We start from the raw sequence: 24,868 nt of genomic DNA on the forward strand, positions 1-24,868 counted from the left end.
CCTGGTGGCCTTGGACAGCTGTGCCTGAGCCAGAGTGGATGTCGGTGGGGAGTGGGCCCTGAGCCGTCCTGGGACCTGCCAGGCCTGGAAGGGCAGTGGGGAGCACAGAGCAGACGCCTGCCCTACCCCTCCCCACATGGTCACTTTCTACGGAAGCCCAGCCGCGTCTCTGCAAGGAGCCCCGTCTCGGCAATTCCAGCCTGGCTGGGAAAGCGCAGTGTTGGGCCCGGCCCCGGGTGGACACACCCCAAGAAAGGACACATTCCCACCCCCAGAGCCCCTCACAGGGATAGGCGCTCCAGCTCTGCGGCGCTGCCTGTCCTCAGCGAGGCCAGGCCCCTTCCAGGCGAGGCAGAAGTGCTCTCCTCTCCATCGGTCGCCAGCCACTGCTCCAGGACTTTGCGGCTGGCTCTGTGTCCTCACCCTGCGTGAGGACAGCCGGCAGGGACAGAAATGATGCTTGGACGCTGTGGTGGCCAAAGCCCAGCGAGGCAGGTCCTTCTGAGATGTCTGCCTGCCAGGGCCTGCACGGCCACACGGATCAAACAACGTCCCTCCTCGAGGGGCTTAGGGGAGAGGTAGGGAGGTGGCCCCCAGCTTGCCCTAATGTAACCGTCAGCAATATCCATTTCAAGGCTTAACTGCTGAGAGCCTAAGCCCTGGAATCAGTTAGACAGCCGGAGGTGAACCCCGCCTTCCTCTCAGAGGGTGTCCTCAATCGGGTCCTTCCACCCTGCTGAGCCCCGGCTTCCTGATCTGTGATATGGGAGATGGCTGGTGCGCAACTCACTGCTCACTGTGAGGACTCAGCCTAGAAGCAGACGTGCGCAGTGCCTGGGGCGTAGCAAGGCCTCTGCTAAGTCCCTGCGTTCACGCTCAGCCGTGCACACGTTCATCGCTGTGCTCATGGCTCACCTGCAAGGGCCCTTCTTGCCTACTCCACCACTTCCAGGCCATTTTCTTAGATCATCATCATTCTTAAAGCTGAAAAAGAGGCCAGGTGCAGTGGCTCACGCCTGTAATCCCAGCACATTGGGAGGCCAAGGCCGGGGTGGGGGGGGTGGGGGGGAATCACCTGAGGTCGGGAGTTCGAGACCAGCCTGACCAACATGAAGAAACCCCATCTCTACAAAATTAGCCAGGTGTGGTGGAGCATGCCTGTAATCCCAGCTACTCATGAGGCTAAAAAGAAACATCCCTTCCAGGACGCTGTCTCTGCCTTCCCGGGTCCCAGCATGCTCCCTCTGCTGTGAACTCCTAGAGCACCTACCACTTTGGATCCTAGTGTAGCCCCTCAGATGTGGCCTCCTGGTGAGAGCTGTGTGCTCCTCTCTATTCTAGGCTGACACTGTCCTCAGACAACCAAGGGCAGCTTCCAGCACAAGCTGTGTGTGACATGGAGGTTTCCTAGGAGCCACAATGTTGAAAGTAAAAAAAAAAAAAAAAAAAAAAAAAACATACACACACACACACACACACACAGGTGCAATTCATTTTAATACTATATATTTGAAACTGAACAACCTAAAAGATTAGGTTTCAGCATAGAATTAACACCAAGAACTCTCAGTGGTAGGGTCACATTCTTTTCCTTTTACTAAGTCTTCAAAACCTAGAATGGCACATCCCAGTTTGGGCTGGCCACCTTTCCAGGACTCAGGGACGATGGAGGCGGGTGGCAGCCACACTGGGTGCAGCTCGAGACCAGAGTGTTCTTGGGAAAGACAAAAATGAACTTTCACAGGATACTCTCACATGTAGGACCTGCAAGAACTTTCATGAAAATGGGACAGAGTACTCAGTAAGTTCTTTGTCATACTTTGCCATGATGCATACCAATTTGTGGCTGCCCTTGTCCTATTTTAGGTATCACACTTTCTGGCACTGATTTTTCAGGGATGCCATTACAAATCAGGTATGCATCAAATCCCTGTCTCTGCCCTGTCTGCTTTAGACAGTCCTGGCTTGGCTCCCAGTAACTTAAAGACTTGCTCCATCATTGGCCTGTTCCACGATACGTGCAATAGTTTCCTGAGCTTTTAAACCACCAGAGCTGCCACTCAGTCCACAGATGTTATCCAAGTGTGCAGGAGACCACAGGGAATGACAAACAGGAGATTCCTTCTTCTCCCCTGGAACTTATATGAGCAAAATGGATGTCCACTCATTCCGGCGAACTGTGTATCATTTCCAAGTGGCAAAGGTTCTACCTGCTCTTCTTTAAACTCTGGAGCATTTTAAAGCAGTCCAAGGAGCATAGCAGAGGCCTTTCTCAGTGGAATGTACAAACACGTCTTGCAGAAGAGGCTGGTGTGCAAATGAACCTCAGCATCTTTCAGTTCCATGTTAGTTTATTTTAAGTCTTAAAGACACAGCCAACTAGTTTTTCAGGTCTCCTGAGGGGATTTCGAAGGCAAAAATCCTAAATTGTTCCATAGAGTAGATGTCTGGTTGAGTTGTAAATTATTAGTTATACCAGAGGCATTAGAACACATCTATAAACTCATGTCAAAAAATAATATCGCACCAAGGAAGACTCTGATATTAGGAATATTAAATAATCCACAGTTATGAATGCTTTGGTTCTTTCCTATTGATACATACATTTGCACCTCTTAGTCATAAATATTGTCAACATGTTCCTTCGGTGAAGATCGCTTAGACTCATGCTCTTTGATAATGTTTTTAAAAACACACAGGTCCTTCTTTAACAACACCGGATATTGCTGTGTTTGATTGCTGTCTGAAAGCTTAAGGCATTTTTATAATGAAAGAGTTATGATTTCAAAAATCCCCCAAATTATAAATAGAGCATCCTGCCTCCTGCTTTGCCACAGAAGGTAAGGCAGATGCCTCACCTCAACACACCCCTGAGAGCAGCCCCCACCAGGCCCGGTGGACTGCATTGCTAGGGTGGAGAAAGACGGAAATATTTTAGGATGAGAGTTATGGAATAAGGTGGTCCGCGTTGACCAGCGAAGAGAAAGCCTGTACCTGGCGGACCCAAGCACAGAGCCACCCGAAAGGTACTCTCAGTCACGGAGAAGCGATCCTGCAGGCTCAGCACACTGTTGGGAATATCCCTCCTGTCCTCTTGCTCCCCAGTGAAGGCTTGCTGAGCAAATGTCTGATGAGCCCATAGCTCTCTAGGAGAGAGGTGACCTGGGTACCTAGGAAGGGACTCAACTCCCTTTCGTCATTGATATTGAACTGGTTCTTGGCTCATTCGTTCCCTAAAGTTCAAGACCTGGGATGTGTTACCTAGAGTTCTGCAGCTTGCCAAGGTGAGAGAACAAAGCCTATCTCTCTGTCTCTTCCCCAAGGGCCAGGCTGTCCCCACAGTGATTGTCCTGCTCTGAACTGTCAAAAGTAGACTGCAGCCTCTGGAATTTACTTGGTTCTCCAAGATAGGTGTGAGATTGGGTGAGACATCAAGATCAATGGGACATTCGGGCCTCCGAGAGGAGAATAGGGCAACCTGAGGAGATGGGCACTGCAGGGCTGAGGCTGGAGGAAGTGAGAGGAAGTGAGAGAGGGAAAGGAAAAGAGAATGGAAAGTGAGCAGTGAAAAGCCTTGAAGCTGCTGCCGTGTCTCCTCTGGGAGCCCCAATTGGCCCGTGCTGCCGGCCCAACACCCTCCATCCCTCTGAGCTGAGGCTGGGCCAGGCCAGGCCATTTTTTGTTGTCCTAGACCAGCATGGTGGTGGCTCTGAACGCCAGTACCCTCCAGAGACAGGGCCAGCCCAGCTTTCGGATTTGAGGAAAGAGCAAAGTCCTGGCTTTGCTCTGTCCAGGTCCTGCTGCCCCTTTCACAGAACACACAGCCCGAAGCTTCCAGCCCCTCTCTCTGGACCTCCAGTTTCCTCTCTCTCTCTCTCATTTTTATGTGTGTGTCTGTGTTGAACGTGTATGTGTGTGTCTGTGTGTTGAACGTGCATGTGGGCGTGTAAGTGTGTGTCCACTCCTGAGGGGGCACCCCCACCTCTGCTAGGGGCGGCTCTGTCCCCAGCCCTCAGGAGCGCCTGGCTCATGTGAGAGGCTCAGGGCACATGTGCTGAACGGGTGACAGCTGCTGGGTGGTTCTCGACAGTGAAGGGTGAAGCCGGGGCGCCGCATAATGAAGTCAGCTGACACCTTCTCTGAGGCACGTGGGACCCCAGGGCCTTCAACGTGGTGGGCACTCCATAAACCTCATCACGGGCCAGCAAGCCTATGAGGTGTTGACTCCAAGGGGTATCCCTGCTTCAGCTCATGTTTTCTGCCCTGCTGCTGAAGACACTGGCACTGCTGTTCAGCTTCCAGAGGACCCCAGGTGCAGGGCTTCCTACAGCCGTCCATGCTGAGCCCAACACCCCAGGGCTGCGTGGTGGGCAGCAAGGGCTGTTTCCAGAAGGCCTTTCTACCAGGGATGCTCTCCTCCTGCCAGAATCCTGACAGCACGCACCTGCCAGCCCCGGGAAGGGGCTGAGATGTCAGCAGAACACCCTCAATGCACCGCCAGCTTTGAGTTTGTTGGAACATGGAGGTGGAACCAGAGAGGGCTGGCAGAGAAAGGGGCTACAGAGGAGCAAAGGGCAGAGGCCGGGTGCCTGGGAGGGGGCAGGGTTCCCATCCAGCCCAGCTGGGCCACACAGCACAGGGAGCAGAGGGAGAACGGACAGCACACTTGGGGCGTGGCCTACGCCGCTCTGATGGCCGGCTCACAGTTTGGGGGGCGGAACCCAGGCTCTCTGGCATGATGAACAGGAGTTTACAGAGATCGGAGAAGAATGGGGTCGTGAACAAACACACTCAGGTGGGCCTTGGCCACGCTGTCCTGGAGGCAGTGGGGGCTGGGCCCCAAGACGCTGCCCAGATCAGATAGGTTATATCGGCCATCGTGGACGTGGCTAAATTCCCTCTCTTGGCGTTGAAGGGAAGAAATAATCCCTCAAACCACAGTGAAATCGTGAACATCCAAGAAACACCCGCAGCAGTTCTCTACCTACCAGAGCACGTTTTCCTGAGGTGGGTGGGTGTGGAGAGAGTCAGGGGCTGCGCTGGGGCATCCCCTCTACCCGGAAGCTGGGCCCGGCTCTGGCTCCAGTGGTGCAGGGGCCCTGGGTGCTCAGATGGAAGGTCCTGAGCCGAGTGCTGGGCAGCAGATGATCTTTCATCTGCTCCTCTCAACAGCCCTGCCCCTTGGGATCACATCCCGCACAGCCCTAGAGACAGGAACTGGAGACTGGCTACAGCTACTCAGTGAGCCCTGAGCCTGAGCTGTGTCAGGCCTTTCCCAATCCACGCGGCACCACTCTGTGGACCAGCTGAGGCCTTGAACAACCTCACTGCAGAAGCATCGAAGGGAGCATAGCTATGGGGGTGCGGGTGACCCTTCTGTGCCTCCGCACCAACGGAACTCGCTTCCTGCGTGGTTCTCAGAACCTGAGTGACTGCTGCCCCCAGCCCCTGCCCTCTAATCTCAGACACACACTCTATTGCCTGAGGTGGGCCGTGCTGGGCCCCTGCCACAACCCCTGTCTGTCCGCCTTCATCCTGTTTCCCCATTCCCGTTCCTTTTGTTGACTCCGTCTGGTGGGCCCAGGGGGAGTGGGGGTAGAAATCCTGCATGGCTGAGAGTTTCTGGGCCCACAATGGGTGGCCCGCTATTCCACGAAGCTTCAACTTTCACCCACACAGACTCAAGCAAATATTGTACATCATGGCAAATGAATGGGCATCCCACTGAAGCTTAATAAATCAGTTCTGCCAAACTGCCACCCTCCCAACAAAAGTCAATCATTGCCAAATTTCAGTGCTGTAGTCCAGGGATTGGATGGTGTTTTCTCTAAAGGGCCAGATAGAAATGCTTAAGGCACTACAAGCCACACGGTCTCCATCAACTCTGCATGGTGGCATGGAGATAATGTATAAGTGAATGAGGGTGGCTGTGTTCCAATAAAACTTTATTTACAAAGATAGATGGGGGGCCGGATGCAGCTTTCAGGCTGTAGTTTGCTGACTCTATGTTCTTTCCTGCATCTGGTCAACATGGGGAGTGTCGAGGACCTCCAAGGTCACTTACCCCACCCCTTCCTTTCACAGAGAAATGAAGTCATCTTCCCATGCCACATGAGTTTGTGAATAGCTGAGCTGGGTCTTGGGTCCCTGTTCACACCTCTGCTCTGTCATTTTATCCTTTCCTCCTCTTGCCTTTGGTGAGCTCACTCCCAGGATAGTCAGAGTGGCTGTGTTCCAACGGCCTGGACTAAGGGATAAGGGACATGTGTGTCACCCTGGAGTGGCCCTGGGCTGCATTCTGGCTGAAGGTCCTCATTGCACACCCTCCCTACAGGCTCAGCTTGTGCCGTGGCCACAGAGTCATAAGCTGCAGCCCAGACCCCAAGTCCCTCAGAAGGTGGCTGCATTTGGAAATGGGGTCTTGACAGAGGGAATCAATGAGGTCACTAGGGTGGCCCTTGTTCAATGTGACTGATGAGGAGAGGATATCAGGACGTAGACTCGCACAGAGAGGCCGTGTGAGGATGCAGGGAGGAGACAGCCATCTACAAGCCAAGGAGAGAGGCCCCAAGAGGAACCAATCCCGCCGACATCTTGATCTTGGGCTTCAAGGCTCCAGAACTGTGAGAAATAAATTTCTGTTGTTCAAGCCCAGCCTGTGCACTTCGTTATGGCAGCCGCAGGGGCACTCACAGCGTGTCTGCGGGGAAGGGATTGCATTGGCGACGTTCCTAAGAGGAAGTGAGGCCTAGGTCTCCACCTCACTGGCTAGGACGTCACCTTGGCTCTTCCTCGGGCCGCAGTCTTCACACCCTCCCTCTGCAAGCTGCACTGGGAGGTCCATTTCATGTCCAACGACACAGGGTCAGAGACTGGAGACCGAAGGCTGAGGGTAGTGTTAAGGGGCCTGCAGAGCTGTGGCCAGGAGGAGGGGGCCTCGAATGAGGTGGGTCGCCTCCACACTTCGGGAGCCATAGAAATGCTCAAAGGCTAAGGTGGCTGCAAGGCCCTTCCTGAGGTTAAATCCTCTCAAAGCAAGAGTGGTCCCACGTGAGGACTCCTGAGGGCTCCAGGAAATACCGGCCTCACTGCAATCCAACGGCAACAACCCTCATTTACCGAACAGAGCAGGAAATGCTTCAGGCCTCCTGGAGGAGAGCTACTAAATTAAAATAAGTGGCCAGAATGTCCTTGAAGGCTTTAATCTTTCTAATTTTTTCCTCTATCTTCTAAGATTATTTTCGTTCTGAAATGAATCGCGAATGACACCAGTTGGCAGGAATTTCTTTTCCCCCACCCCAAGAGACACAGACCCAGATTGACAATGTCTCTTTAAGACTCCAACCCCAAATTTTGCCTCATGGTTTTCAAAATAAAAACATGTGATCAGTCCTTTTTATTGAAAAGAAATTTTTTAGGAAGACTAAGAAATATTACACTCGATTAGGTCTGTCTCTGCCCAGAATTGGAAGAGAAATGGTGAAACAAATTATTTTCCCCTACAGAAAAAACACTGCCAGAGGGAGAAAAATAAAATGATTTGACAGGTGCAAGGAGCCCCGAGGTGTGGGCTCATGAGGCTCGTCCCCGTGATGCAGTGCAGACCTGAGAATGAATAAAAATCTTCCCTAAGCACTCCAGGATGCTCTGTGTACACGTGTCAGAGACAATGCGGACCGGCTCGAGGGGCCTCTGCGTCGTGGCCTCGTGCCAGCCTCACCACAGCTGTGTGGTGCATAAGAATCACAGCAGCTGTATTTAAACTAGAAATTAAATCTCCTTTTATTTAATGTGCACAGTCTTTTTAGTTATCAAAAGGAAACATTAGCAATTAGGGAATGTGTATCTCGTGGATGGCGTTGGATTTGTTGTTTTTGTTTTGGATGTCTATGATGTCTAATTCTAAGGCAGGATGACGGCGGCGGCCAGGTCTCTTGAAAGAGGGAGCTTTTCACTACCTTTTCCTTTGTCAGCAGACAGGGAGTTTCAGACGTGCCCTTCTCCCCACGTTGGCAGAGGGCTGGGGAACCACAGGACTTTTATTCTTTATTGCGTTTGGTTTTGATTTGGATGCTGAAGTCGGGGAAGAGGGAGAAGGTGGGTAGGGAAGAGGAGAGAAGAAAGAAGGGGAAAGTGAGGAGAGGGAAGAAGAGAAGAGAAAAGTATTTGGGTGATGAGTGCACCAAAATCTCAGAGATCACTAAAAACTTACTCACGTAGCCAGACACCACCTGTTCCCCGAAAACCTATTGAAATAAAAAATTTAAAATTAAAAAATAAAAATAAAAAAAGAAAAGAGAAAAGTGAAAGAGGAAGAGGAAGAAGAAAAGAAGGAGAATGCACATGCTGCACACTCAGACACACGGAGGCTGAGAAGATCCACGCTTACGTTGCACGGGGACGGGGAAGGAGCAGGCCCCTCCGGGGACATCTCTGCAGCCTCTGCAGGCTGCCCTGCTCGGGAGGGTGACTGTTCAGCATGAGCCTGTGGTGAGAGGGAGGGAGGAAGACAGAGCTCCTCTGCTGAGCTTCGGCACATTCTCCCCACCAGCCAGGCTGGAGTCCGTACAGAAGGGAGAGGCGGGATGGGGGGCGAGGAAGGGAGGGCGTGAGAGTGAAGGCAGAGGAAGGAGAGAGGAGGTGAAGGTGGGGAGGGAAAACCGGGGTGGCAGGGTCTTCTTAGAAGCTGAACTTGAAATTCTCAAAAACAAAACTAAAGGGGCACCTTCCTTCCTTGCTGTCTGTTGAAATCTGGCCCCTAGTGTTGCTGACGATGGCAGGAGCATGTCACGGACCCCAGGCAGCCACAGGCTTTCCTGATGACTCATGATAATGGTAATCATTTCTTCCATAGCATCTCCCTTTGCACAAAAGTGTGCTCAGTGCATTCGTCAATAGACCTTTATAAAAACCTTGTGGCAGGACAGCTCAGGCCTCCACTCGCTGCAGGAGGAATCCAGGCCCAGATCCAGTCCTCCTCAGGGCCACGGAGGCACTCTAGGTCTTTCAGGAGGAAAACTGATACGGATCATTCTCATAAAGTCCATGCAGGCCCTGAGGTTACCCACAGAGGGGCCGCTGCACCCTTTGGCATCATTAGAGCCCAGAGTCAGGGCCCTCGCCTGGAATAAGAGCCGCAGAGAGGCTGGGGCAGCAGGGAGGGCGGGGGGAGAAGTGGCACAAGCTCCTTTCTCCGCCGCCCCACAGGTTTCCACCTGTGCCTCCTGTTGGCCAAAGCTACAGAGGAGCCGGAGGTCAAAGGCATCCGGGAAAATGTAGGCCTCTGTGGAGTACCCCACAGTGGAAAAGGGGGACCACGGATCTGAGAGCAACAGGAAGCTGCTTGGGGCCCAGAGGCGCAGAGATGGGGAGTTGGATGTTGCCCGGAGCTCCCAGCTGGCAGATCGAAGGCTCTCCAGCCTGTGACATGTCTCCCGTGTGTTCTCCTGTCCTGGCAAGGGATTCTGGCAATGTCAGCACCAGAAGAGACGGGAAGCCTTCCAGCCCCGCTTGGGCAGGTTGAGTAGCTACAGCCCCATAGGAGCAGAACATTCTCGAGACACATCAGAGATGGCAGGAGCTGTTCCTGGGGATCTGCAGGGTCGCTGGGGTAGAGGGCAGGCCAGAGGTGGGCATGGGAACTGCCCTTCCTGTCGTCTTGAGCCTTGCTGGCTCCCAAATGGAACCTCCAATGCCCTAGGACTCCAGGACCTTTCCCCGAGTGATGGAGAAAACTGGCCAGAGGCGACATGCAGGCGAGGACGGCTTTAAGGCCCCAGGTTTAGACTTTTTAAAGTGAAGACCACCTGACAATGGTGCATACTAATTTCAATGATGTTCTCATTGGTAGTAAGGCTTGCAGAATTGCCCTCTCAGGACGGTCCTCAGAAACACTGTTTACAGCGATGAGCCACATCCCAAATAAAGTCACCCAACTCATCCCCCAGCTATATTCCTGAGTGATTTTTACTATTTCCAGAAATTAAACCTAGACTTAAAGGATCTATACCTGCTACTGTGAAAATATTCGAAGGCCGTGCTGTACACATGAAGCCGTGCTGTAGAAGGACTCCCCAAAGTATTGTGAGTGAAGACAGCCACATTCAAAAGAGACAGCAAGTTCTCAGCAGACCCTTCCCGGGGGATGTGCTACACACGCGTCCTTGTCATCACAGTCTCACCTCGCTGCGCAGACCTGTGGAACCGGCTGCCTTGGGGTTGCTGCGAGCCACTGGACTCGTCTAAGTGACCAGGAGATGCCGAGGCTCAGGCAGGCAACCCAGTGTGCTCAGGAGACTCTCCTGGGGTGGCGACAGCCCTGCTTAGTTTTGGAAGACGTCCGTGCCAGGTGAAGACAAGGGAAGGAGGAAACTGACGGAGAAGCACATAGAAAGGCCAGATGTATGCGAGAGGCCTGTGGTGGAAAGCACAAGGTGATTCGAGACGCCCGGGGTAGAGAGGGAAGCGGGTGAGAGAAATCAAGAATTGTGACGTGTGCCATAACGGTTCCTGATTTCTCTAACCTGATTCCCTCTCTGCCCTGGCCATTCTTAGAATAAAAGTTGATGAAAATAAGATATAAAATAAAATAATAAAATAAAATAGTAAAATAATAAAATAAAATGAACTGTTACTCGAATCTGAGAACCGTGTGCTGCTATGGGAAGGTCGTTAGCAGGGGTGATGGGACCAATCTGCCCCTGCAGTGAGCAGCCTCAGGGAGGAGGCGGGGAGCCAGGGCAGCCCCGCAGAGGCAGCCTGCAGAGCAGCCTGCTCACCTGCACAGGTGGGGACACCCGGGGACTGACAGTCCCCAAAGGGGAGGGTGGTGGGTGGACAAATTCTTCAGGAAACTCCTCGACCTTCTGTTACCCACCCTGCCCACCTTCCGCTCCCTGTATCACAGGCACTTTTCAATCCTTGGGAATCTGTGGCACTTCACCCCTCTTCCTGTCACCAGCATGGCTCTTCTAGGAGATAGTCAGCTTTCTTCCCCAGGCAACCTGCCTCAGCCGGAGGGCCTGGGCCCTGCCAGGCCGAAAAGAGGCAGTGTCTGGAGAAATGAGGAGAAACAGAAAGCACGAAGGCACAAAATGCTCACAGCAATGCCTTCACAGTCTCCACCAAGACACCCTCCAGCCTGCGGCTGACTCCTTGCTCTGCACCAAGACACCCTCCAGCCTGCGGCCAGCTCCTTGCTCTGGAAAAAAAGCACCACATTATGAGACTGACTCCTGCCACTGGAGTGCCCTAACATGTCAGGGTTGGAGCTCAGAGGATGAAATACTTCCAACACGGCCAGATGATTGGCTCAAAGCATCTAGAAATGTGGCCATCCTTGGATTCTGTTAGAGCGAATGCCCACACAGCACCTTCTTTTCTGAGCTGACTAAAATGTCGATGTCCCCATTGGTGGCTTTTGCACGTGAAGACACAGAAACAGATAGTATCTCCAGCTCATCTGCTCCACTTTCCGCCACACAGCCGCCTTCAATAACACAGATAAGACCTGGTTTGGGGGTTTAGATCCCATAAGGCATTCAATTGATGTGATGTCAGCATCAACAGAACGTTAGTCCCATGGAACCAAAGCTTTACTGGATTTCCAGGCTTCTCCCATCCAGGCATGAGCAGCAACACCCAGGAGGATGAGAGAGTCGAGGGAAAGGGACAGGGTCAGAGCTGCTGCCATTCGTGCTTCAGGATTCAGGAGCAAATGTTGCTTTCAGAGCCAGAAGGTGGGAAGACAGAGTGGATGCAGAGAAACTTGCTTTCCTAAACAGGTTTAGAAGCAGATGCAAACCTCACGTGCACATGCTCAGCCTCAGTGCTCCCTGCCCCCTGCTGACCACGTGTTTCCCTTAGAGGGAAAGTCAGAACAGGCTCCTGAAGACCCACGCCCAGTGCTCTTCCCCTTTCCCAGTGTTTACACATCTGGTTGTTGATGGAGTCGTTATGTTCTTCTGCCTCAGCAAGGGCGAGACCTAACTACTGGCTCATTCCGTCCCCCTGAATGTGTCTGACTTTAAGAGAAAATCACTCATCGTGATAACGGGTGAACTTTCTGGAGGTGAAAACGATGCACACTCTTCTGGTTCCCCACCCCTCACCACTCCAGATATCCAGCAGAAACACCCGAAAGCCGGTCCTAATTGAGCCATTTTCTGAATGCTAGCCTTGGACCAGCTGGGTGAGAAGAAGGCAGAGTGGAATGTGAGCTGTGTCATTAGTGGGAATGACAGCTCTCCTGGAAGGCGTGATGGAGATGCACTGAGTGTGCAGCTGAAGACGTGTCATTTGCTGCAGGTCTACATTATGCTTGGCCTTTAGACTATTTGGTAGTAAGTTGAGATTGAGAGGAGTTAAAATACAAGGGAAGGCTAACATAGAAATAGCCATCATTTAAATACAGGCTCTGGAACATTTTAATGGAACCATCACAGTGGACCTGACCTTCGGATTTAAAATCACCTTTAAAAAAATGCAGGTATCGGCTATAAAAGAGGAAAAATGTAAAGTGATTTTCCCTCTTTCCCTTTTGACCTGCCTTCTACATATCACCATCAATAAAAGCTTACTGAATATCTAAAACTCCCAATAGACACAGGTGAAGTCACTGGGTTATAAAGAAATGATTTGCCCACATGGCATTTGCATGGAACTTTGCAGGGGTTTCAGGAAACTTCGTAAAGAAATAAGTTTCATGGGACCCAAGGTCTATTTGGTTTTAAGACATGTGAAGCCTTTGGCATGAGGGGCACTCCTGTTTTCACTTCTTTGCCTGTGAGGTGGTATGTGAGGTGGCTTTTTAAATTCCCTTTTACAGCTGTGGGAACTAAGGCCCAAGGCCACAGTTAGAACAGATAATGTCAGTTCTGGAAATAAACCCTCTCAGTTCAGGTTGAGCATTCTGTCTGCCACGCAACCTACCACACATAAACACGCATCATGGTTTAAGAAATGGCTTATGAAGTTGATTATGACATTTTTCTTCTAAGAAGTCTCTCACTGCAAAAACTAAGCATACTTTGAGACAGACGACGTTAAATTCTCTGTCTTTTTTGTGACAAGTAGTTACAATTTCATCGTAACTGACTCCAGGTCATATTTTGATTACAAAACTAGGAAGCACTAACAAATTACCATATAGGAGTGGAATCAAGATTTGGCAAATGTGTGATATTAATGTTACTTAAACTGTTTCAGGACATAGAAAACTCATTTTATGAAAGCAGCATGACTTTTAATACAAAAACCTATTAATGATAAAACAATATAAAAAAGTATACACTAATCTCACTTTAAAATATGTGCCAAAATGATAAATATAATATTAGCACTATATTAAGAAAATAACACACCATGACCAAGCAGAATGCAAGACCTATATCAACATAAAAAAGGCAATCAATATACCATTACCTCAACAAATTAGTCACATCAATAGATACTTAAAAGGTATTTGAAAAATACAGCCATAATTTCTAATGAAAACTTTATGTAAAATACAAAAAAGGATAAAACATAAATATCAATTATTTAACAGAAACCAAAAGCAAATGTTACAATACTAAATGTTAAGTAACAAAATATTGAAATAATTGAAATTGAAATCCGGAACTAGGAGGTTTGTGTATAAATAGCATTACACCTTAACATTATCTTAGAGATTTTTAGTGAATTCAGTAATACAAGAAAGTGAATTAACTTGTATAGACGTTGGGAAAAGTAGAAATGAAGTCCTATCTGGTTGCTGAATTTGCTGAAGATTGATTGTATACCAGAATCCCAAAGAAGTTACATTGAAACAAAAACTACTAGAATTAATTTGAAAGCTTAGTAAGTTGTCATACATGTTAGTCATACAAAGAGAAAAGTTCTACAGTTTCTTGGAAGGAGCAGTGGGGACAATATGGCAGCATACATTAAAATTAAAAATACATTTACTCTTTGACCCAGAGATTCTTCCTTGAGAACCTCTCACAGAAGAAAGACTTTGTCATGTCAGGACTTGTATTCTAGAATGTGTATTGCAATATTCTTCACAGCAGAAAAAAAATCTAGGAAGAAAGAGAATGTCTGTCAATAGAGGAATTATTGGCTGGGTGCAGTGGCTCACACCTGTAATCCCAGCACTTTGTGAGGCCAAGGTGGGAAGATCACTTGAGACCGGGAGTTGGAGACCAGCCTGAGCAATGTAGTGAGACCCCGTCTCTACAAGAATAATGTAGGAATTGTTAAATTAATGATAGCGCCCACCCTATGGAATAGAAAGCAACCACTAAATTAATAAATCAGAGGTAAGCAGAGTCACTGAGTGAAGCAGGAAAGTGTATGATGTAATCTAGTCTTTGCACAACAATGATCGCCTGTCAGATGTAGTCATCAGAGTACAGCATGAGGAATGGAAGGGAGACTACTGGGTTGTTACCACAGTTACTGAAGGATAGTGAAGTATGATGAGTAGAGGCAAATGAGGAGGAGTCAAGCTTAAAAAGAAAAGGGGAAAGAAACCACTATAAAGAAAAGAACATACCAGAGAATCACATTTTTGCATTCACAAAATTATATGTTGCACATATGAGCATATGTGTGTGATTCAATAGAAATTAAATTTAGAAGTTAGCAAAACAATGACTAACTCCAAATTGATATTCCATCTCCACTTGGATGTCCAATAGCAATCTCATTTAAACAAAACATGTCAAAAACGGAATCCTTTATTTTTCATGCAAACATGCTCTTCTCGAAGTTGGTACCATCCCAGTAACGGGCACCACCTTCCATCCACTGGCTGAAGCCAGAACTCTAGGAGTCGTTCTTATGTTCACTCTTTCCTTCACACCCCACATCCAGCAACCTTGTGAACTGTCCTGTCAAAACTTATCTATTTTTCCACTTCTCTCCCTTTTTATTGCTGCAACCACCCCAATCTTCCTGTGCGGTTACAGTAGCTTCCTAAATGGATTTCAGCTTCTAAATGTCCCCTGTGATAAGCCATTCTCCACACAGGATTCAGAATAGTCTTTTAAAACTGTAAACAGGATTGTGTTTTTCATTTACTTTACCACTGGATGTGTTCGCATTGCACAGATTTTTTGGTTTTTGTTTTAGATAATTTTATTGAAGTATCACATACATACCTAAAGTGCACGAATTTCAATTGTACAGCTCAGCAAATTCTTGCCAAGCTATTACATCTGTGTAACTACCACCCAGATCAAGATGTAGGCTGTTACAACATCCCTCTTTCAAGGTGCAATCCCATTGTCTTCCTGGTTCCATCATTTCCATTGAAACGTCAGCAATTTCTAATCTTATTGCTTGTTTGAAAGCAACACTTATTTTCTCTGCTTTCTATTAAGAGTTATTTTTGTCCCAATTTTTCAGCACTTTGACTCTGATGTACAGAGTGTGATTGTCTTTATTTTTTTCCTGCTAATATTTTTTAGGGCTTCATTAATCTGTGACTTGTTGCCATCCATCAATTTTGGAAAATTCTTGGCCAGTCTCTCTTCAAATACTGCTTATTCCCCTCATCTCTCTTTTCTATCCTTCTTAGACTCTAGTTACTTACACATTAGATCTTTTTGTCACCTCTGTGGCAGCCATGGAGGTGTGCTTCTTGGATCTCCTTTCAAAAGAAGGACTTGCAATTCATCCAAAATGAATGCATTTAGTTGACAGGCCCTAGTTCAATGTCTCCAGGATCCACTTCAGCTTTCAGTCCACCATCACGCTCTTACTTCCAAGTCCTCTGCTGATGACCGGCCATTTCTACCTAATGCAGGATTCCTCTAAAGGGAAATCTTTGCTCTTGTGCTCCCTTTAGGATTGGCTGAGGCTTTGTCAGGCCTGCAGCTCTCCCTGTCCAAATCTTCCTTACTCCCACCCCACTTAATTGTATGGGATTCATGCATGCATCCTGGTCCTATTCTGCTTCCTCTGTCTTTTGTATTTCATGGGAATCATCCTCAAAACAATCGCGTGCACTCCCAATTTTGTTTCAGTGTCTGCTTAACCCTAACCCTAACCCTAACAGATACAATGCTTTGTATTAATAATTGTCAAATTTTCTGAGGAGAAATAGTGCTTGGAAATGTTGGGCTCACCTCAATTTTAGTTTATCTTTTTAAGGCTAGTCAAGTGAAGCTGTGGGAGTGGAGAAGGAACAAAGAAATCTGTAGCTGGTTGTGATCAATTAGGTGTAAACACCACTGCACTCAGACCAGCTGAGTGCTCACCTCAATTTTATGTGGATTCTTTGAGGATGTTGGCTGTCTAGCTTTGCTTATATTAACTATTTCCTGATGCCTGCCCACAGATGTTTTGTGTGTGCATATTGTATAGTTGTCCTTAGTGGGAGGATAGCCTAAAACCAGCTATTCCACCATAGCTAGAAGTGAAAATCTTTCCCACCAGGGCTTGAGACCTCTTCTTGTTTACTGGAGTTGGTATTCAGCAGCCAATCTCAGGAGCTCCCTCTTAAATTGATGTAGGAATTTTAAAAAGGGATATCCTTGTAGTCTATGATAGTTGAAGAAATCTTTAAGTAGAAGGTAGACCTTCCTTCCCAAAGAGAAGCCTTGGCTCAAATACCACTACATTAATTTATTTTAGAACTCATATTCCTCATCCATAAAGTTATTTTCCCTAAATTCCAAGGATCTCTTTCTCTACTGAACTTTCACTCATTAATTCATTTTACTCAGTGCTATGGTCTGAATGTTTTTGTCTCCCCAAAATTCCTAAGTTGACACCTAATCACCAATGTGATGGTGTTAGGAGATGGGGCCTTTGAGAGAAGATTAGGTCATGAGGGTGGGGCCCTCATGAATGTGATTAGTGCCTTTATAAAGACTCCATGGAGATTCCTCACCCCTGCTGTCGTGTAAGGACACAGGGAGAAGGTGCTGTCTATGAACCAGAAAGAAGACCCTCACCAGACACCACATCTGCCTTGACCTTGGACATTCAAGCATCCAGAACTGTAAAAAATAAATTTCTGTTGCTTATAAGCTACACAACTAACAGATTTTGTTATAGCTGCCCAGATAGACTAAGACACTCTGAAAATATTTACTGAGTGTCTACACTGGCTTGGACTCTCCACTGGTAAAGACATAAACCTCATGAGTGAGTCCCTGCCTTGAGTAGCTCACAGTCTAGTGAAGAAAACATAAAGGTTGACATCATAACACACAAAGTCCTAGAACAGAGTTGGGATCACCAATGCATTGGCTACTGGTGCAGTGGAACGGGGGTGAGGGATTTGAGGAAACTTTGGACTACTTAACTGCAGTACCAACAGTATGGCTTGGTACTGTTTACTATGAATATTCCAAATATAAGTTGGAGACCACACAAGAAGTGGGGGCATCCTGCACTATCTACAGCAAGCCAATCAGCATAGCACAGCTCCACTCAACCCACGAGTGTTATGTGGGTGTCTGAGCCTGAAGTCCTTCATGTCACTGTATACATGTGACTCCTGGCAGCAGGCTGCTCAGCTGTGGGCTTGCCTCCCTGGGCACTGAGCCCTGGGGTGCCCTCCAGCAACACTGCAGTCCCCAGGGGGTGCTGGGCTTTGACAAGGCAATGTCAGCAACATCTGAAACTTGATTTTTATAAAACATATTCTTTCGCTTACAATTCTCCTTTAAAGGAGATGCACAGATAGTTAAACCAGGGAGATCAGCATTCTCTTATTTTATCCTGGAATTCATTCATTCTTCAGATAAAAAGAAATGGGCCACTGAATATGAGCAGAATTGCTTGCCATATTACGATTGTGAGCAGAGTCTAGTCAGACTGCCTGGAGTGGGTTCCAGACTCTACCACTTCCTAGCCCTGTGTCTTCAGGTAATTACTTTGGTGCCTCAGTTTCCTTACCTACAACATAGCACTTTTAATAGCACTTATCTCAGAGAGCTGCCATGAAGATTAAATTATTATAAAGTGGCAGTTAGAACAGTGCCTGGCACATCTAAGCACTGAATGGATGATTGATACTATTAGGACCATTATTAATATTGCTAACAAAGAGCATTTATGTGCTTAGAGTCATTACTGCAATAATAACCCCTCTAATTAATAGTCACTGCTAAAAACTATCCAGTGATGGAATTTTCTTAAATGCATGTGGTATTTTCTATGAAAAATAAAGGAGTTTGATTTAAGCAATAGGACATTATACAATTCCAAAAACTCCCTGTAAGATCCCTCTAAATGTCACTTTGCTGAACCACATCCTCCTCCACTCACTCCACTGGCTGTGTCTCCTGCTTCAGCAATCGAGGGCACACGTGCCCACAATGCAGCATCAGAAATAATGGCCACATAAAACCTAGCTGTGCAAGGATATCGTGAAAGATTTTTGGCAAAGTCATTGTTCACATTCACTGAAAAACATTAGAACTTTCAGAAGTCACTTGGGGGACAGAACACTCAAGAGTCTCTTTAGACAAAAGGGGCTCATATCCCACCCTGAGCCCTGGCAGTGGTAGAAGTTTCATGCTCAGTCCACCCAAAATCTTGAATGTTGGAGTCATCAGGAAACTGACTCTCTTTAGAGGAAATCTCATAAGGAATCCCCACATAGGAAGCAGGTAACAGCAGAGACACTCAGGTAGATTTAAGGTAGAATCCTCGGAACCCGTCCCTGTAGTCCACCCATACTTCCAAACTCCAAGACTCTCCTGCATATTCACCCCTTGGATATTCAGGGGTACATTTTGAAAACCATGGAGATAATTATTTAAAAGCCTTTCATCAACCATAAAATGTGACTCCATACGAGGTCTTCTGTGTTATAAATCATCGCAGTTGCATTACCAGTGGTGTTGTTACCTATTGTGACACAATTAGTGGCATAGCCATATTTTTAAACGGCATAGTTCTGACTATGTTAATTATCAAATGGATGGCCATTGGAGGTCGCAACTTACTTTTTGTGCCCCAAGAGAAGAAAGAATTGCTTGGCTTATGCCTCTGGTGCCAATCGTCCCCTTCGTCACTCAGCTGCAGCGAGCACCTGTGCTGCTTTAAGTTGGTGAATGAATGAATCCAAATTGTGTGAATATTAGTGTGTCCGGGATGAACAACACAGGAATTGAGACAAGAGACTGTCCAGTGGATATTCTGGGAAAGTTGGGAGTTTCCCAGGAAAAAGCCTTAGGGTCAGGAACTTCTCTGCTCAGATTTACAGATTAAGTATCTGGGTAGAGACACCATCAGGAATTTTGAGGTTTGCCTATAATAAACCAAAAATAAAATCACCCTGTAATCCCAGCACTTTGGGAGGCCGAGGCAGGTGGATCACCTGACATCAGGGGTTCAAGACCAGCCTGACCAATATGGTGAAACCCTGTCTCTATTAAAAATACAAAAATTGGCCGGGCATGGTGGCGGGTGCCTTTAGTCCCAGCTTCTCCAGAGGCTGAGGCAGGAGAATCACTTGAACCCGGGAGGCGGAGGTTGCAGTGAGCCAAGATCATGCCACTGCACTCCAGCTCTGGGCGACAGAGAGACACTCCATCTCAAATAAATAAATAAATAAATAAATAAATAAATAAATAAATAAATAAACAAATAAAATAACAATTCCAGAAATGGTATTTCTAATTTTTCAAAAGCAGTTCCAATCATGTATCATAAGACAGGTTCACTAAGAATCAGCCCCCAGAAGTTCTGACCTTTGCTACTGCAGTGGTCTTGAGGCTACTCCACACATGCATGGCAGCCCTCAGCCTGGCCAGCACCCCTGCTGCCCTGGGTGGCTTATCGATGTGGAGAAAACCGTATTCCCACCTGTGATAATTATGCTCTTCTTAGCATGTAACTGCTGTGCTTGCCCATTTACCATCAAAGCTGGGCAGAGTTCCAACAGATGCCCCAGGGATTCATCTTCAAGCCAACGAGTTCTCCATCAGGTTGATGGCACTGGGATGGACCAGTGGCTGCCATGATCTTGTGCCTCCCGCAGACTTTCTTTGGTGAGATGTGGCTTTCATCCAAGGAGATATGATGGCATGCTGTGTGTTAGCGGATCCCGCCTTATGTTAGCCTGCAGGTAGGGAAGACAGTCTTATCCTATCCCTGTAATGTGTGTCCATCCCAGTCCAGATGAATCGCTGCCCCTCTCCTCCAGAAGGAATCCAGTGCAGTCAACTTGCCACTGAGTGGCTGGTAAGTGTCCTCAAGATATGGAGCGTTTTTGGGGGTGAAGCATGGGTTTTTGTTGCTGATGTGGCGTGTTGGCTGTACTAGAAGCCTGAGACCCAATGCATGACTCCCACCCTTGCCAACAGCATTACCCTGTTCAGGTGCCATTGGGCCAGCATTGTGGTTTTGTGTCTTCTTTAGGTTTTAGTGCCTCTTCCCTGATGGCTGTTGTTTGTTGAATACTAATATTCCACACAAAGGTACTTGCACTTCGTGCCCACTCCATACGTCCAGCCACAAGCCAAGATTTCCTTGTCCCCAGTATTCCAGCTTCTCCCCTTCCAAGACCCTGATTAGCCAGCCAGACTGTTTGCCATTGCCCATGTGTCTTCATTTTCTCAAAATTTATTCTGACTTTGAGCCGCTTCTTGTTCCACAACAAGTGGACGGCCATGGACTCCCCGCAGCCTCGCCCACTGGGAGGACATTCCTGGCCAGGTCATGCAACATCACTCAGGCAGAAGACCCAAGTGCCGTGCTCGGATACTTTTGGGTGGCACCTACATATCGGGATCAAAGCAACTCATTCATAAAGCGAGTGCTCAGGCCTTTCCTCCCCACCAGCTGGTTGTACGTGACCCTCCACATGGCGCTAAGTGTGGGATGAGGGAGTGGTGGTGTTGGAACAGTCACGAAAGTCCCAGGACCCCGGCTCCCTGCCTGTGCAGCCTGCTTGTGCCCTGTGGTTCTTCACGTGCACGATCCACACGATGGATTGCTGGGCTCACGCAAATCTTTGATGTGGTGGGTCTGTGACCTGCAGTTGTCTCTGCGAGGTCACTCTGTGTCTAATGGCCAAGTGCTCTGTTTCCACTGGAACCCAGTAGAACACCAGGACCTGTTTGTCAACAGGCATGTAATTCTCTGCTGCAGATGACATGGCCTTCTTGGAATCCTAGGGGATTGCCTGAGATTCTCCCATTGCGTCTTCTCCCAGCAATGACATCTCTAATGCCATGGGAGCTGCCAAGTGCTCGGTTGCTTATACCGCAGCCTGGGCATGCGGAATAGCTGTTTCCTGCTCTAGGCTCCACAGAAAACTGGTGGGGGGAGCACCACTCACAGGTACAGTCTATGCTGCCTGTGGAATCCAAGGAGGCCTACTACTCACTGCACCTGCTTCCTTGTGGCACGATGGAGTGTTTATTCTTTACTTTAAATGGGACCCTCAGCCTGTCCTTGGCCATTGAACTGCCTAACATTTTACGCTGCAGCAGGCATGGAAATTTTTGCACCCTTTATCTTGTCATGATACTGCCTGTGGCCCAGGAGCTGCGATGGGGCCACTACTCAGCCAGGCCTGTGGTCAGGCTCATCTACCGTCAGCTTCCAGCATCTGTCTGGTTTTGCAGGGAAGGGACTGGGGAATTAAATGGAGATAGGCTGGGGCCACCACGCTCGCATCCTTGCCATCTTTATGAGTGGCACTGATTTTCACCATCTCCACTGGGAAACGATACTGTTTTTATTTACTGCATGGCCGGGGTCAGGGAGTCACTGGACATTTTTGGGTCTTCCACTTGAAGTTCCTTAGAGGGGAATCGAAACTCCAAGTGTGCCTGGTCCCCTTGTACATTAGGGCCAGGAATATGGCTTTGAGGCAGGCCTGTGGACCCAGGGGGTCCAGGTGAGCCAGTCCTCGGCCAGGATGCCACGTGTTGCCTGATCTCCACCCCTTATTCTAACACAGACAACACTTCAGTCCCTGGGTGCAAAACATCTCTCCTGGCTGTGCCCACTGGAAGTTGTCACATCCTTGCTATTCCTCTTTCCTCAGGGTGTGACCACCTGGGCAAATGGCTGCAGAGCCCTGTGGGATGTGTTGGAATCGTTGTTAGGAACATCTGCTGGGTTACGGGAGGCCTCTTTCAGGGACCACCCTCTTCTTCCATCCATGGGCTCAGGCCCAGAAACGGGGAGAGAAGCTATGATGCTTGCTTGGAGGACCTGCGCCAAGCCACCCTGGATTTCTTCTGATAGCACAAACTGTGTGGCACCTCCTTGGCTCCCCATTTATTTTCTATTTAAATACTCTTTTTTTTTTTTTTTTTTGAGATGGAGTTTCGCTCTTGTTACCCAGGCTGGAGTGTAGTGGGGCAACCTCGGCTCACTGCAACCTCCACCTCCCACATCCAAGCCATTCTCCTGCTTCAGCCTCCCAAGTAGCTGGGATTACAGGTGCCCACCACCACACCCAGCTAATTCTTGTATTTTTAGTAGAAACAGGGTTTTACCATGTTGGCCAGGCTGGTCTCAGACTGCTAACCTCAGGTGATCCTCCCATCTCCACCTCCCAAAGTGCTGGGATTTCAGGCGTGAGCCACCACACCCAGCCTTAAATACTACATGTCTTTGAAAATGTACGTGTTTCTCTAAAACCTCTCTCTGCAGTTCAGGCCCTGAGCTACCCCTCCAAATGGGCCGCTAGTAACAAAAATGCCTGAGTGCTGCCACTTGGCATCTGTCGCTCCTGGTTGTGTAGTTGCTGTCAGCACGTCTAACTCCATGATGGGCTTCTGTCCGCCAGGGCAGACCTACTGAGAACCGTCACCAAGGAGCTTCTTGGAGATTCCTATGTCCACTCCCCAGTACATTCCCTATGGGCATTTATAGTTTTTCAGGGAACTTGTTCCTGTCATCTAAGTGTTGTTAAGTTTGTTGGCATAAACCTTTTCATAATATTCCCTCTTTATCCCCTTAATTCCCTAGGATCTGTAGTGATAATCCTTCTTTTATTCATGATCCTGGGAATTTATTTTTTGATCAGTGCAGGGAAGGGTTTATCAACATGGTTTATCTTTGCCAGACTCTTCCTTGCCCAACTTCAGGTCCTGAATTTCCCTTTGATCCAGCTTTCGGGGATCCACGTCCACATCTCCTCTGCTGGCCCTGCTGACTCAGCTCTCGGCTGTGCTGCTGAGTCATGTGCTTCCTCCCTTCCGAGGCCCAGCACCTTCATGGCTGGGATATGCTGAGCCCGGATCCTAGCTACTGGTCCAGGGCCTAGGAGCAAAAGAGGGAGAGTTCCTAGGGGATGCTGTGCAATTGGAGGAAGATGAGATTCTCTCTCTATATTAGTCCATTCTCACGCTGCTGATAAAGACTGGGTAATTTATAAAGGAAAGAGGTTTAATGGACTCACAGTTCCTCATGCCCGGGGAGGCCTCACAGTCATGATGGAAAGCTAAGGAGGAGCAAAACCACATCTTACATGGAGGCAGGCAAGAGAGTGTGTGTAGGGGAACTGGCAAGAGGGTGTGTGTAGGGGAACTGCCCTTTATAAAACCATCAGATCTTATGAAACTTATTCACTATCACAAGAACAGCATGGGAAAGACCCACCCTGTGATTAAGTTACCTCCCACCAGGTCCCACCAGTGACACGTGGGAATTATGGGAGCTACAATTCAAGATGAGATTTGTGTGGGGACACAGCCAAACCCTATCACTCTGTGCTTCCCAGGAGGCCTTGCAGCACTCACACTGCACCTCCAGGCTTTCATTGGTTGCCTCTGATACCTCTGTGACTCCCAGCAGAAGTCATCCAATTCCATGCCCCTTACCATGATTCCTGCCCCAGCACCTCTCACACGCCTGAGATGTGGCACTTATGGTTCTCTTCCATGGTGCATTGCCTCAGTTCACCCTGGTGCAGTTTTAGCAATGCCCCCCTGCATATCAGGGCCATCAGCACCTCATCCACCACCAAGGGTACATTCTCACTTCCAACTGGCCAGCAGGAGATCTAATTCCAAAATCCCAGTTTAAGAGTCTGTGACCTACGACTGCCCTGCCCATGAATTGTTCAGTCAGATTCCCCAGGAAACAGACTCTGAGATGGAGATGAGTGTGCAGGGGTGTGTGGAGAGCTCTTGGGAATAGCACCTTTAAAAAGGCAAGAGAAGCAGAACTGGGCCGAGAGAGAAGTTGACCTGCTATGGAGCCATCCCAAATCCGGGTGGGACGGGGCCTTGAATCCCTGTAGCAGTAGGTCAGTGAATGTGGGTGCCCCCGGGGAGAGGCCCTAACCCTGGCAAGGCAGCTCCTTCATTGGGGGACAATTCCTGGAGAAGGGGAGCCCTAGGACCCCGCAGGCTGGAGACGAGTGTCTCGCTTGGAGGATCTGGGTGGATCTCCTCCAAAGGCTGGAGCTCACATTCAGAGACTGCTAGATGTGTTTACTCATTTCTTTTCCATACTTATTCTTCTTGGAATAAACGTATCTCACGTAAAAACTAGTCCTCTCGCTGACTACTAGTGTGATCTTTTAAAATTGCCTCTTCAATTAAATATGGATAATAACAGAATGTAAACCATAGTGTTTTTTGAGGGAGACAGAGATGATGTGTATGAAACCTTCTGCACAGTGCCAGTACCTCATAGGAAGAGTTCAACACAAGCTACTGTTATACACATTTAAAAGTGATGTATGGTCACTGTGTCCTCCTACACCCTTTTTAGAGCTGCAGTTAAACCTTAGAGTCTTGTCACTCAGAAATCCTGTTGGCCTCTTTCTGATCTTTTTTCCCTAACCCTGATGTCTTCACTGGAGTTTTCCTCTGAAATGACTGCAGCTGGGCCTCTGCAATCGGGCTACATGTTGAAAAGGAATTGGGGAGCAAAGATGGGCAGGGAGAGACAGGCA

The 24,868-nt window shown here is 48.4% G+C and overlaps 1 long non-coding RNA gene across 1 annotated transcript; it reads right to left on the reverse strand.

The window, feature by feature from the left end:
* Nucleotides 1-22,936: 22,936 nt before the first annotated feature.
* LOC131383037 (uncharacterized) lies at nt 22,937-23,957 on the reverse strand. The gene is made up of 2 exons (XR_009212739.1): nt 23,787-23,957; nt 22,937-23,226 (listed from the first exon to the last, which is right to left on the reverse strand). It is a non-coding gene; the product is annotated as an uncharacterized LOC131383037 (long non-coding RNA).
* Between the last annotated feature and the right edge of the window lie 911 nt (nt 23,958-24,868).

The sequence above is a fragment of the Hylobates moloch genome, unplaced genomic scaffold, assembly GCF_009828535.3.
Source record: "Hylobates moloch isolate HMO894 unplaced genomic scaffold, HMol_V3 SCAFFOLD_1, whole genome shotgun sequence".
NCBI classification, from domain to species: Eukaryota; Metazoa; Chordata; class Mammalia; order Primates; family Hylobatidae; genus Hylobates; species Hylobates moloch.